The sequence below is a fragment of the Rhipicephalus sanguineus genome, chromosome 10 (assembly GCF_013339695.2).
Source record: "Rhipicephalus sanguineus isolate Rsan-2018 chromosome 10, BIME_Rsan_1.4, whole genome shotgun sequence".
Classification (NCBI taxonomy): Eukaryota; Metazoa; Arthropoda; class Arachnida; order Ixodida; family Ixodidae; genus Rhipicephalus; species Rhipicephalus sanguineus.
The window spans coordinates 36337534-36350299 of record NC_051185.1 but is presented as its reverse complement, the minus strand read 5'-3'; positions in this window follow the sequence as shown (position 1 = coordinate 36350299).

Below are 12766 nucleotides of genomic sequence, written 5' to 3'. Positions count from 1 at the left end.
AGGTGATAGCCGCGCTTGCATCGCGTGTTCGCTTGTGTCAGTGCTTTCAGAGCTGTTAGAAAGTTGCAGTCTCAGTTGCTTGCTTGCCGCATACTAGGAACGGCAGTGCAATGTATAAAAAGTCATCCGGGTGGCACTGCGCCGTCGTTGGGTGCCCGAACAACGAGAGAAAAAGGAAGCGGCTGATGCAACAGACCTGCGACGTTCACGGGAACACGAGCGGTTTGTGCTTGTGCAGCGTGTATTCCAGACGTTTTTCAAGGCCCTTGATTTCGATAAGTAATAAGTGAGCTGGTGCTTTTGCTCAGGAGGCCATATTTTCTACCTATTCAAACGGCTGCACTGCAAGTGTATGGGTTAAAACAGGACCACCTGCTGGATGAAAAAAATAATAATAATAAACTGAATTACTAGAACGACAACGACGAATCTTGAAATAAGAAAGACAGTATTCATGCACCTCACCAGATATTTTCTCAAACTGCGAAGCCAATTAACAAATGTTTCTTAATTTTGCCTGAAGACTTACAGGCGCCACCGCAGCTACCGAGTGGAAACAAGCTTCAGTTATTAACATGCACAGAAATTTGAACACGCGGTTGTTTAATCTTGCTTCTGAAATCCAAAATGCGGCCACCTTGGTTGTAAATTTGTTCAAAAAGGCGCAGGTAAACCTCGATGTAACGAACTGTTTCACTTTTTACAACTTCATATCTATAGAACATACGTATTTTGAACCTCACAGCCGCGAGGCATGTCGACCTGTGGTTTCATAACAAGTTTTACTGTGACAGCAAAGGAAGGTCGAGGCGATAAATCCTGATCCGGCTCAATTGTGATATCGAAAGTGCCCGTGTGACAGGGATCTTGTCATTGCAGGGGCGATCCTTCCATTGCAGTTGAGTATATCCTTAACGACGCACGTCGCGACAGAAAGTGCACGCGTGTGCGCCGCTTGGTCAGGATCGAACTCAATCAATATCGGACTCAAACGTAATCTTCGTCTGTTTTGATAGTGATTCAAAGCACCTGTGCGACGGGGTGTTCTTGCAGACTGCTCTTTAAGAACACAGAGGTTGGGGGCCGGCATGCGCGCTGCGTCTAGCTTTGGTACAAGAGGCTTCGGACACTACGCCAGGCCATCCTTTCGCAGTAATTAAAGAAACCGCACGTAATCTCCGCTACAGCGTTCTGCGTTAAAAACTTAAATAATCGCCTAATTAAATTCATCCCGTTGCATTTTGCGAGAGAGCACAAAACAGCCATCGTGCAGCACAAAGTCGGACGGTAGCGCGGCACGAAAATATCTGTCGCTGCTGCCTTTCAGAAAAAAAAAATAAAATACATCTTACTAGGCTTCATCTGGCCATTATCATACGCAAATGCGTAAGTTTAAAACGTTTCTTGATATGGTGCAGTTATAAAAAAAAAAAGAGAGTGGACAACTGCACGGCGTTGCAACTATTCAAACTTTCGTGACGATGTTGCTGAACGTTCTCGCGATGTTTGGCAAGCTCCCTGGCACAATTCCACTGTTCGAAAATGTAGTCGCATGAAAGAAGATGCACGTTCCGACATTCAGAGAAGACTGAGCGGCTGCAGCGCTCGCGAATCTGCCATCGCCCGCTACTGAGAGCCACAAACGTGGTGCACCGCGCTGTACGCCAGCGCGTTTCAGCAGCCCCCAAGCAAATGCTCGCACCGCGGCGCCTCGGTCGGACAAACATGGCGGCCCCCTACGAGCGCTGGAAATTCTGGTCTATATGCAACTAAATGTTTTAAGAGTACGTCTTCCTGACTTCTCCTAAGTGCTGAAATTATTCGACTAACAATGTCTGGGTGGCGTAAATATAGCCCCGTTGCTTTGTACTGCTGAACAGACACGGTGCTCAGAAAATGCTCGAAAGAATACCTGCAGATGATATTATCAGCCATGTGGGCGGAAAGTGTCTCCTTATTAAAAATTGTTTATAACTTTTAAATAATTTGACGATTCTTAGCAAAACAAAAAGCATTTTTTCATTAACTATAGGAGACTTTAGTACATCTCATTTTTGTCATTGAAGTCATCAGAAACAGGATCTCAAAAAAGTTGTGGGTCCCTACATTATTCGGAACACATATTCCAGTAGGCTGGTTGAGTCCTGGTCCCCTAAAATGGCCTGAAAGAAGTCCTGATGCCCAGCGAATTGTTCCTCTTGGGATGGGCTATAGTTTATCACACAACACGAAACGTGCATTAACGAATTCGAGTAGTGAATTAGCGAGTTTTTGCGAACGCACCACATGAATACTTCAGAAGCGTGTCGAAAACACTTCCAATCGTTATCAGAAAAAATTAGTGAACAGTGGTAGTCCTTGCACGTAATTTTAGCAATGCGTAACAATTATCCGACTGTAAGGCACAAAATGACTTTTTTCATTAAAATTGGTTAGGTGTTGCGAAAGTTATAAACCATTCATAATAGGGAGTGGCTTTCCACCCACCCTGTATAAGCTTAGGCGGATTTTGTGTGACTACCCGCCACGGTGGTCTAGTGGTTATGGTGTTCGACTGCTGACCCAAAGGTCGCGGAATCGAATCCGAACCACGGTGGCCACATTTCGATGGAGGCGAAATGCTAAAGGCCCGTGTACTCAGATTTAGGTGCACTTTAAGGAACTCCCAGGTGGTCGGAATTTCTGGAGCCCTCCACGACGGCGTCCCTCGTAATCATACCGTGGTTTTGGGACGTAAAATCCCAATTATTATTAACCTCGTATGACTGCGTGACGCTCATCACGTCTATCACACCTTGCAGGGGCTCACCAATGTCATCAGAGCAGTTGGCGTTGACGAAAGCGATGTTGCCAATTTCTTCATGTTTAGACTATTCAACCTGGCGTCAAGAAGGAGGTCATATCGAGCACTCCTGCAAGGCCTTAATACGATCACCGGGTGAGCACTATGATGTTATGAGTGGCCTTAGCTCTTTCACTGAAGCCCGTAGTGCAGATGAAGTTGGTGCATGCAAGACTGAAGTGAAAACACAGATGCGGCTCCCGCTGCTCGCGCCACCTGTAGAGTTTTTCATCACACGACGCTGCAGGACGTTCTTATTTCGCGCAGGCTTTTGATGCCAAGAGAATGGAGAAATATACTGGACAAGCGGCGAAAGGCGGGCTGGTTGGTATATAACTCAAAAGTGGAAAGAACGGCGCGAACGCGGGACGAAGGAAGGTGACACGAGGACGGGCGCTGACTGCCAAAGAAAATTTTATTGAAGAAACCAGGTAGACGTAGATACAGGAAAACGGGAAAAAAAAGATTACGTTACAATTTCAATCACGTTTTGTTTTTTCGTCTTTTGAAAAAAAAATATGCGACCCATCCACCTCCGATAAGATTGTTGTACAGATAATCTGCTTATGCGCGATGATCCCCCCCCCCCCTTGCGGTAGTCCCTGCAGTGGCCCTTGCTGCCGTCAGCAGTGACGGCAACCCTTCGTGACCGTGTTTCGGAATATTCGGTTCGCCGCTAGCTCTCCGCTGGCGAATGGCATCAGCTTCACGAGTTCACAGTTCGGAGTCGTCGGCTATCGGCTGGCACTTGGCCTCTGCTTCGCTTGCCAGCAGCGCTTCGTCTTCAGCATGACGAAGTCTGTGTGCTAGAGTCTATTCGATTGGCTAGTGAGATCACATGTGGCACGGAAAGCGCGCGAGTCCATATGATTGACTGTCGAGATGACGTGATGTCGTAAATCTTCCGCCAGATTTGAAAGCGACGTCACGTGACCTGCTGGTTCAGCCAATGGGAACGCTACAAGTTTTCTGCGGACGCCGAATACTCCTACTATGGCACAGGCTTGTCGAAGACAGCTTTGCAGTAAATAGTATGTATAAGGCACTGGCCGCAGCAGATAAGCGGTGCGAATGTGTTCCTTCGTAGGGTGTCCCTACCACTTCTGGTGTCCTGGACTGAACATTTAGCCGTAAACAACAGTAGGCACAATCTGCTAACTGTTAAAGATAAATCAGAGTCGAGAAGCCCTATATTTCGCTTCAAGTACCGGGAGCACGAATAAAAAATGCCGATGTTCCGAGGCCGTAATTCAGTAAATGCAGCCAAATGTGGCGAAAATTAAGCCTATCGTTGTGTCACCAGGCAGCAGTGAGTGGCTATTCGGTAAGGTGCATACGGCCGTGGCGAAACTGGTTGGTGGGGGGTGGTGTGAAAGTTCTGGCTTCACCTTTTTACCATCAGGATAGGCGTGCGTAAAACTATTCACTAGCGGGAGCCAAGTTTCACCACAGCGTCCCCCCCCCCCCCGTGCGCTGATCGACTTGGAGAGCAAACTTCATAAAGGGCGCGAAAAAAATTTGAAGGACACTTGACTTGAGCTTCGCTTTCAAAAGTAGGAAGCGATAGCGTAATCGGACCGTGTTCGTATCGCCTTCCCAATCGCTAGCCTAGCTTCGCTTCTCGGTAGACACCTAAGCCTAAGGAAAGCCAAAGTCCGGACGCCCTCTGGCTAGTATATCCATGCATGCGGTGCTACAAAATACGGAAAGCGCGCCCATGGGACCTTTGCACCATCTCGCGGGCGATCGTCAAGCCTCTTTAATGCTGAAGTACCCTTGAGATGTGCGCACCACCAACGGTAAATGGTGCATATAAATAGCTCGCCGTTAGCACGCTGGAGGGTGTATGCATGGTGGCCGAGCGACTAAACGCATCGCGCCATGGAGCGAGGGGTCGCAGGTTCGAATCACTGGTCCCACCCGAACCGAAGTTATTTCTTTATTTGCATCTACCTCGAATTTTCGCTCACGGACAACGCTGAATTTTCGCTCACAACAAATGACGCCTACAGCACCGCAGTTTCCGAGAAATGAGCTGTTTAACGAAATCGCGTTAATGTGGGGTGATTTCATGCGTCTCACAATACCTGCCTTTGGCCTCCAACTTTTCGTGGGTAAATTTCGAAGGCGAGAGGGTTCCTGATGCATGGTGACCGCATGCGGTAAGCAGTCGTTCAGTCTGTAGTTCTCGGTGGCGCCGGAGAAGCGCTGCAATCCTTCGTAGCACACGCTTGCAATCTCCGGACGCTTCTCGCGGCGCGGCACGTAAAGGCCCGAACACAAGTACGCGTTGCAGAGTGTCAGCGCGTGACCTTTCGACGCGGCGCCGCGCCCTCTCCGTATGGGGAGAGAGGGCGCGCGGCTACGCGAAGCAGCGCGCCCTCTCACTCCATAGGTAGAGGGCGCGGCGCCGCATCAAAAAAATCACAGCATATCCACGGAGTGAATGATGATGAGTGGGCGAACCTGCGGAGGTTCATCGGTAAACCGTGAATCTTCCGTGAATTCTGCCCAGTACATCATCACCGACGTAAGATCGGGCGCGTTTATACTAAAGGTTCGGTGAGAGTTATGACGACTTGCTGCTCACTTTAATTTTACATGTACGCTGTGAATTTTCATTGTTTAGAAAACCATTGCTTTAGAAAACATCTGGCGTCTTTCGTTAAGCGGCTGGCGTCTTTTCGTTTTGCTTTAGAAACATCTGGCGTCTTTTCGTTTTGCTTTTAGAAAACATCTGGCGTCTTTCGTTGGTTTATTTCATCAATCAACGGCGTTTTGAACAAAATTTTTATTGTTTAATCACGCACAGGAGAAATCTCACCAGGCACTACCTTGGAGGTAAACAATGGCTGCTAATGGGAATGAGAGACAGAAGAAGTCGGCTTTTAGCCAACACTTACACTTCTACTTCTACTAACGTTTCCTACTGGAACATGCCAATGGCTGCTAATGGGGAATGAGAGACAGAAGAATTCGGCTTTTAGTTAACGCGCACGCTGCGAATTTTTTATTGTTCAACAACGCACAGGAGAAATCTCCCACCGGCACCACCTTGGAGGTCAAGATCTGGTACTAGCGTTAAGACTGGTTACGCACTACGACGGGGACGAACGGGTGCCGCTTTAAGGAGCTTCGCCCCTAAAAGTCACGCGCTCACACGCTGCAACGCGACCGAAGCAGCGCTCCCCCTGCGCCACCAAGAACCACAGACTGAACGGTTGTCGACTGGATGTAGTCACCAGGGGGTACGAACGCTCTCACCGTCACCCTCACCGCCAGCAGCCATGCACTTCGAGTGTCGCGTTCAGGGGCGTAGCCATTGTATGTGTGCGTGTATATATACGCAAGCAAAATTGAAAAATTTCGGGGGGGGGGGGGGTTTGAACCCCCCCAACCCCCCCCCCCTTGGCTACGCCCCTGGTCGCGTTTCACTGGCCGAGCATTGTACATGTCTTGTCATATTCTCTTAAGATCCGGGGTGGCTAGAAGCGTAGGTATCCAACAGGGCTGGCGCCAGCGGGGAGAGCGGAGGGATAGAAGTGGAAGGTGCCACCCCCCCCCCAAAAAAAAAAAAATTTCCGCCTGCCCCTTTGCCCCATCCCGAGAAAACGTATTCAAAATACCATGCATAAGCCCTCCACCTCCCTGCCTCCCTGAAGAAACTCATTTATCGCGAATGCTTCACCTCCCCCCACCCCCACCCCCACCCCACTCAGTAAAGAAATTCTTGCGCCGTCCCTGGTATCCAACACTGCATACAAAGTAGCAGTGATGCAAGGTAGCTGTTACAAGCACTTCCTTCTTCATAAAATGCTTTGTTGGGCGCGTTGGTTCATTCTGGAATAGATTGAGCGCAAACGGACGAGACACAAGAAGACAAGACTACACGAGCGCTCGTGTAGTCGTCTTGTCTTCTTGTGTCTCGTCCGTTTGTGTTCAATCTATTCCTTCTTCAGGTTTGCATGCCCGCATTCTATGTTATACATGTACCCGTGCCCCGCGGAATCCCAGTAATGTCAATTTGTAACACGTACAAAGCTTGTTATTGCAGTGGGATCCTTCGCTTTGTGATCCTCCTGACCGTCACGAGTGAAAGCGCTCTAGTGGTCCAGCCGTCCTCAGCCTATGACTCGCTCTGCGCTGTCTCTAGCAACGAACCGACAATGGTGGGTCTATAACCTGTTTACCATACTTGGAAACAGTTTTACCATACTTCGATATCGACTTCCCGCGCTCGTAGTTGGCTTCTCCCAGCGATCTCCGATTACTGATGTCTCGTGCTAGCTAATACCACGTGATGCGTGGGAAGTTTATTTATATCGTGCCACTTCGTTCCTTACTGCCCTCAACCGCGCCTCCTTTCCAGGGGCATACTTTATGGCACTACAGCAGACCGCTGCTTATTTGTCCATGATAAAGGATAGCCTGTATTTGTTCGCCAATATAATTGTTATCATTGTCATTAACCAGCACTATTCTCTTTGGAAACGGTTGAGAACAAGTATTTTTCAAAGTCTTAGCATTTTTCCCAAATGACGTATCTTTTTTTTTTTTTTGCTGCATATGTAAGTATACAGTAAAATTGATATGCGCTGCTTTACTTGAACTTTGACGCGATATCTATATATTTTTATTATGCCTTCTATGACTCCCTTCTTTTTAAGTATACGGGTATGGTCACAGAAACCGTGTAATCAAACTGGTCTAACGCCGACCCTAGGGATCAATCAAGGGTGGTGACTTCCTGCGCTTGTTTTGACGCAGCGTAGCAAGCGACGTGTACTATCGCGAAAGTTTTATTTGCGTCCGTATGCGGACCTGATGCAGGACGCTAAGCGTGCATTATTAGCAAGATGAAAAATCTTTGGCTAACATAGAGCTTAGCAAAGAACCGTCAGCATGCCTGACCACGTACAATGATAAACTTATTTCTGACATGGACGGCGAGGTGGTTGAGCGGTGGTAATAATAAGGGCAGGGAACACTGGACAGCATGCCATTCTTTTCCTATGGTAATGTGTAGAGACCGGATTTTAGGCAAATGCCAATTTTGTTCCTTGCGCTCCTATCGCGCCATTTCGATATATGAACATGAATGAGAGGTTAAGAAGGGCTTTTATAGCGTTTTTATAGTGCCTATAAATGCCTATATTTGACGTTCGTGCCTAAAATGCTTACAAATTCCTATAAATGCCTATTTTCAAAAATTCGCGCTTAGATAAACGCTATTTAGCCTCAAGTTTCGCTCCCGGGTGCTGTTTGAGACCGTTATTCATGTTACGCGTAAGATTGACTGTTAGGAATTATGGGGTTCAACCTAGTCCTCTAGTTCAACCAACCAACAACCGCTAGCAACAGTGAAGCGGGACACGCCGGCGAGCATTCGCCGCCGCGCTGACATGGCCCGAGCGGTTGGAGAATGCGAAGAGCCGTCAGCGGAAAGGAGAGTGAAAAGCAAAAATCAAGAAAAATGTGATGTGCACGCAGCTTTTGTTTCGTTTGTAATTTACTTTTTAAGGTCTTCACTGCAGTAGCGTAGTCAGAAATTTTTTTCAAGGGGGGGGGGGGGGGGGGGGGGGGGGGGGAACAACCATACTTTACATATGTTCATCCATGCGTTTGTATATGTGCGTGTATATAATGTTTCGGGGGAAGCGGGGAGGTTGAACATCCCTCCCGCCACCCGCCTAGCTACGCCAGTGGTTCACTGCCAGGGGAGAACTTGGCTCTACGCAATTTGACCCGGCCAATAGAAGGAATCCCTCCCTTCTGGTCTTTTAGCAATCTGGCTGTCTGCTCTTGCTCTGCACTTCTCGGTCATGCCGGAAAGATACGGAAGAGTGTGTTGATTCGACAGTGGACACTTGACTCATCGTGCAGAACACGGGCGAACCGTGCGGGAGAAAGCACCATTGTACGGCTATCGTTCAACTGTTGGCGCCTTTGTGCCGTCCTAAGCAATAACATTTTTGTTTTCCTGTCGTAGATAAAGGTCGCGCATGTCTTCATTTGAATTTATTTGCATTTATGTGGATATTTATTGTACCTATATTAACGATTTTGGAAGCCTAAAACATTGTTTTGCCTGCCTATTTTGGCGCCTAAAACGAGCTTTTTTAGTGTCTAAAAATCCGGCCTCTAGTAATGTGACAATTATTTCGGAACCCGCCCGCAGAAAGACGCAGTGGAGCTTATTGCCTCAATGAAGAACACGTCGTTCACATTCCTCCTGGCGGTGAGCCTGCGGTGGGACCTTTTCACGAATGTAAAAGCGAGCCGTGTGGCAAAGAAGCAGCTCCGTGTGATTGTTGCCAAAGGACATCGCGTTCTCTTCTACGAAGACGTGAGTACCTCCTGATGACCTGCTTGCGGTGAAAGCAGAAACTGTAGCTTTGTACAAAATAGGACGATAATTTATGAAACGCATAATTGACAACTACCCGTTTCAATCACGAAGCCAGTTGTCCCTTTCATAACCCCACGGCCACCTTGCGGCGTTTCGCAGAACTTATTTGCAATATTCTGTCCATATGCCTCGAGTTATTCGCCCATTCGCCCTCGCGCTTCCAGTGGCTTGCTTACTGGTTAGCGTATATAGGATGACCGCCCCGGAAAGGCGTTGGTCCCAAATTCGATCCCCGGACCAGGACGACTTTTTCATCGACTAGAAGTATTTCTTTCTGAGAAATCCCTATAGATTTCCTCGTGGCTACGTGCTACAAACGACTGGTTGTCAATTATCCCTTTTGTAACCCTTACGCCACATTGCGGGATTCCGCAGAACTCATTGGCAAGGACAATAATTTGAAAGGGAAGCTGAATCCATCGTTATGACGCTGTAATTCCCGCGCGGATCGCCGAAACGGATTCGGATAATTCTATGACTGCTGCCGGCGTCAGCCGTACCCTCATTACGTTTCGATGTCGCAGTTTAACGTGATTCCGAAGTCTTTTGATATCTTTCGTGACGATGTTCTCAATGGCCGCTGTTTATCTGTTACTCGTGAAGGAATTTTCCAGTTCAACTTGTGTTGAATTTACGCCCGTCTGTCTTCTTGTGCTTAATCGATTATCCGTAACGAACTTTTTTTTTATTGCTGACATACAAAGACACGCGAAAAAGCTTTCGTAGATTATCGCATCAAATCGTGCAATAAACACAGCAACGTTGCCTATGTCGATCGTCAGTTTGTCTGCGATCAGCCCTTTCTGATATGGCAATCTGTTCTTTTTGTCGTGGTGACTTGTGATTTAACGTTGCCACATTTCACTGTTGCCTGGACATGAACGCATGACCGTCGTTGTTACCTGTAGCAGCTGAAATTTCCCGCTGCTAAGCACGTATATAGATGAAGGTCCGATTCCCAGCATGGAGGAAGGGAAAGGCTAGGGGGAACATTGCGCAATGAGAAAGAAAGAAAGAAAGAAAGAAAGAAAGAAAGAAAGAAAGAAAGAAAGAAAGAAAGAAAGAAAGAAAGAAAGAAAGAAAGAAAGAAAGAAAGAAAGAAAGAAAGAAAGAAAGAAGTAATTAATCAATCAACTTGACTTCTTTTCGTCTGTTGTGTTTTTGTTAATTTTAATTTTAGCTCCCTCCCATCATTGCGTTGTACGCCTCTTTTTCAGCGAACACTGGCCATGAAATATTTTCTCTTGCGTGCCTTGTACTTTCTGTAGCGCGGTTGGATTTTTTTTTCTAGGCATTTGCTGAGCCTTGCCTCATTACAACCTTGTAACCCCCCCCCCCTTATGTAATGCCCTGTTTAGGGTCCTTAAGGGTTAATAAATGATGATGATGAATCAATCAATTAATCAATTTTTATTGTCCACTATACATATAATGGTCAGTTATTATACAGATAGTACCCCAGAGCCCAATCAAGGGCTGTTGCAGGGGTCCGTTTTTTAGCCAGGAGTAGTTAGTATTGAGCTACGTCTGCCCCATACATTGACTAAATATAGGGGGGGGGGGGGGGGCACTGCGATGAACCTTCGCCCCCCCCCCCCCCTCCATGAAGAGGAACCCTGCGCACGCCTATTCTCGCTTGTCCCCACTTCCTTAATTTGGGAAGGGCTCCTAATTTTTGTTTTTGTCTGTCGGCGCGACACCTTTGTAGGAATGCCGCAAGGTGTTCGGGCGGCTTTCCCCTAGAGGCGCTGTCGTGTACGCTGGTGACGGAGGCTGCGCATTCGCAAAGATCGGCAAATCAGACCTGGCCACCTTCGAGACTCAAGGTACACTCGAATACAAGGTAAGTCACACTCTTCAGTCTGAATCGCCCGTCGTCTGTGAGGGTGGTAGTGTCACCTTTCAAGCGTTCACGCATTGAGTGAAGGTGTTTGACAAAGAACAATTTCTGGAGGCGACCCCACACTTTGATAATCTAGGTATCTGGTGGCGGCATTCGCACGTCGACCCTGGTGTATTCTTTTGGTTAAGTCTGTGTTTCGTCGCACTGCCAACGCGGATCTCTGAGGCCACGTAGAAAGAAGCGCGTCGTTGAGACCTTCTCCGCCAGGTGCCACAACGGTCCCAGCTACTCACAAGAAAACCGTCTACTATTTCAATGAACTCATTAAATTAAATTTTATTATATATGCTGACAGTTAATTTACCCTTATTTTAAGTAAACTCATGTTCCGATATCATATGTATAGGATATAACTGTTAAAGGGCCATAAAGAGCAAAACGATTTTTCTCATATTAGTAAAGTTTCACGATACCAAAAACCCCGCGCTTGCTGCGAGAGGACGCTTAGTAAGCGAGAAAACGCGCAAAGAACAAAATGTGGGTGGCGTCGCCACCTTGAAGTTTCCGCACCATTCGCCGCGACGTCACATGTTTTGACGGCGCCTACTAGGGACTACGTAATTCCTAATCGGTAAAAATGAAGTACATTGTCCTCTAGGGGGCCCATAGACTTAACGTACCAAGTTTGGGGTAATTTTGTTGAGCCAATGGCGCCAAAATACGATACACTTTGAAATCCGTGACGTCACGCGGGGTGATTTCGGCGCGAAATTTAAAAATGATACTTTGAACTTGATTTTCTTCTCTATTTGTAAACCTACGATAGCGAAATTAACGACATTAGAGTTCTCAGAGCACAATTTATCGATCTAAATCGATTCATTGTTTCTCTTTAGTGTGCCTTTAACTTGACCAAAACCATCGGTTTCGTACCAGTTTTATCTCTAAAAACAAATTTTCTGAATATTCCGGAAACCGGAAGCAAGTCCTCGACAGGACGTCTTTAGAAGAGGAACAAGAGTGTCGCTCGTTGTTGGTGCCACTAAATCATTAAAAAAAAAATACTGGCATGTCTTGGCGTATCATTACTTGGAGCTGCATAGTTGGTGTGACATCACGATGCGGTAAAAACGAGCCAAAGACGCGCACACGAGTTGGATGGCGGACGCAGCGCCAGTGTTCCCAGTCTTTTCACTTTATGCCCGTGTCACTTGAATTTTTTTTTGTTCCCGCGACGGCATAACAAATGATGCTTAGAGTGGCAGAATAAAAAGTCCTGGCCTCTATTCTGGCCGTAGTCTGTACACATATGTCGGGGAAGGAGGCGCGCGTCGCTTTCGTATTTCGTTCGGCCACGGCTCACTTTTGCTTCTTCTTTCCGCTAGGCTGTGCATCCTAGCGCTGCAGTCGCATTGGAAAACACCACCGCACGGTGCCTATTCGCATTTACAACGGCAGTTGACACCAGTCGATTTCGGGTGTTTTTAGAGCGAGAGCTCTACTACTGCACGTCTCTCCAAGGTCATTCATCGCGTCGCAATAACATTGAACAGCAGGAGGTCGAAATTTAGTTGTGGCGCTGCAATTGGGCATGTGTCTACAGCGAATTCTAGCGGAGTTACAGGTGTCTGATAATCGCAACGCGGTACTTGCTCGTTTCGCTCTTTCCTTC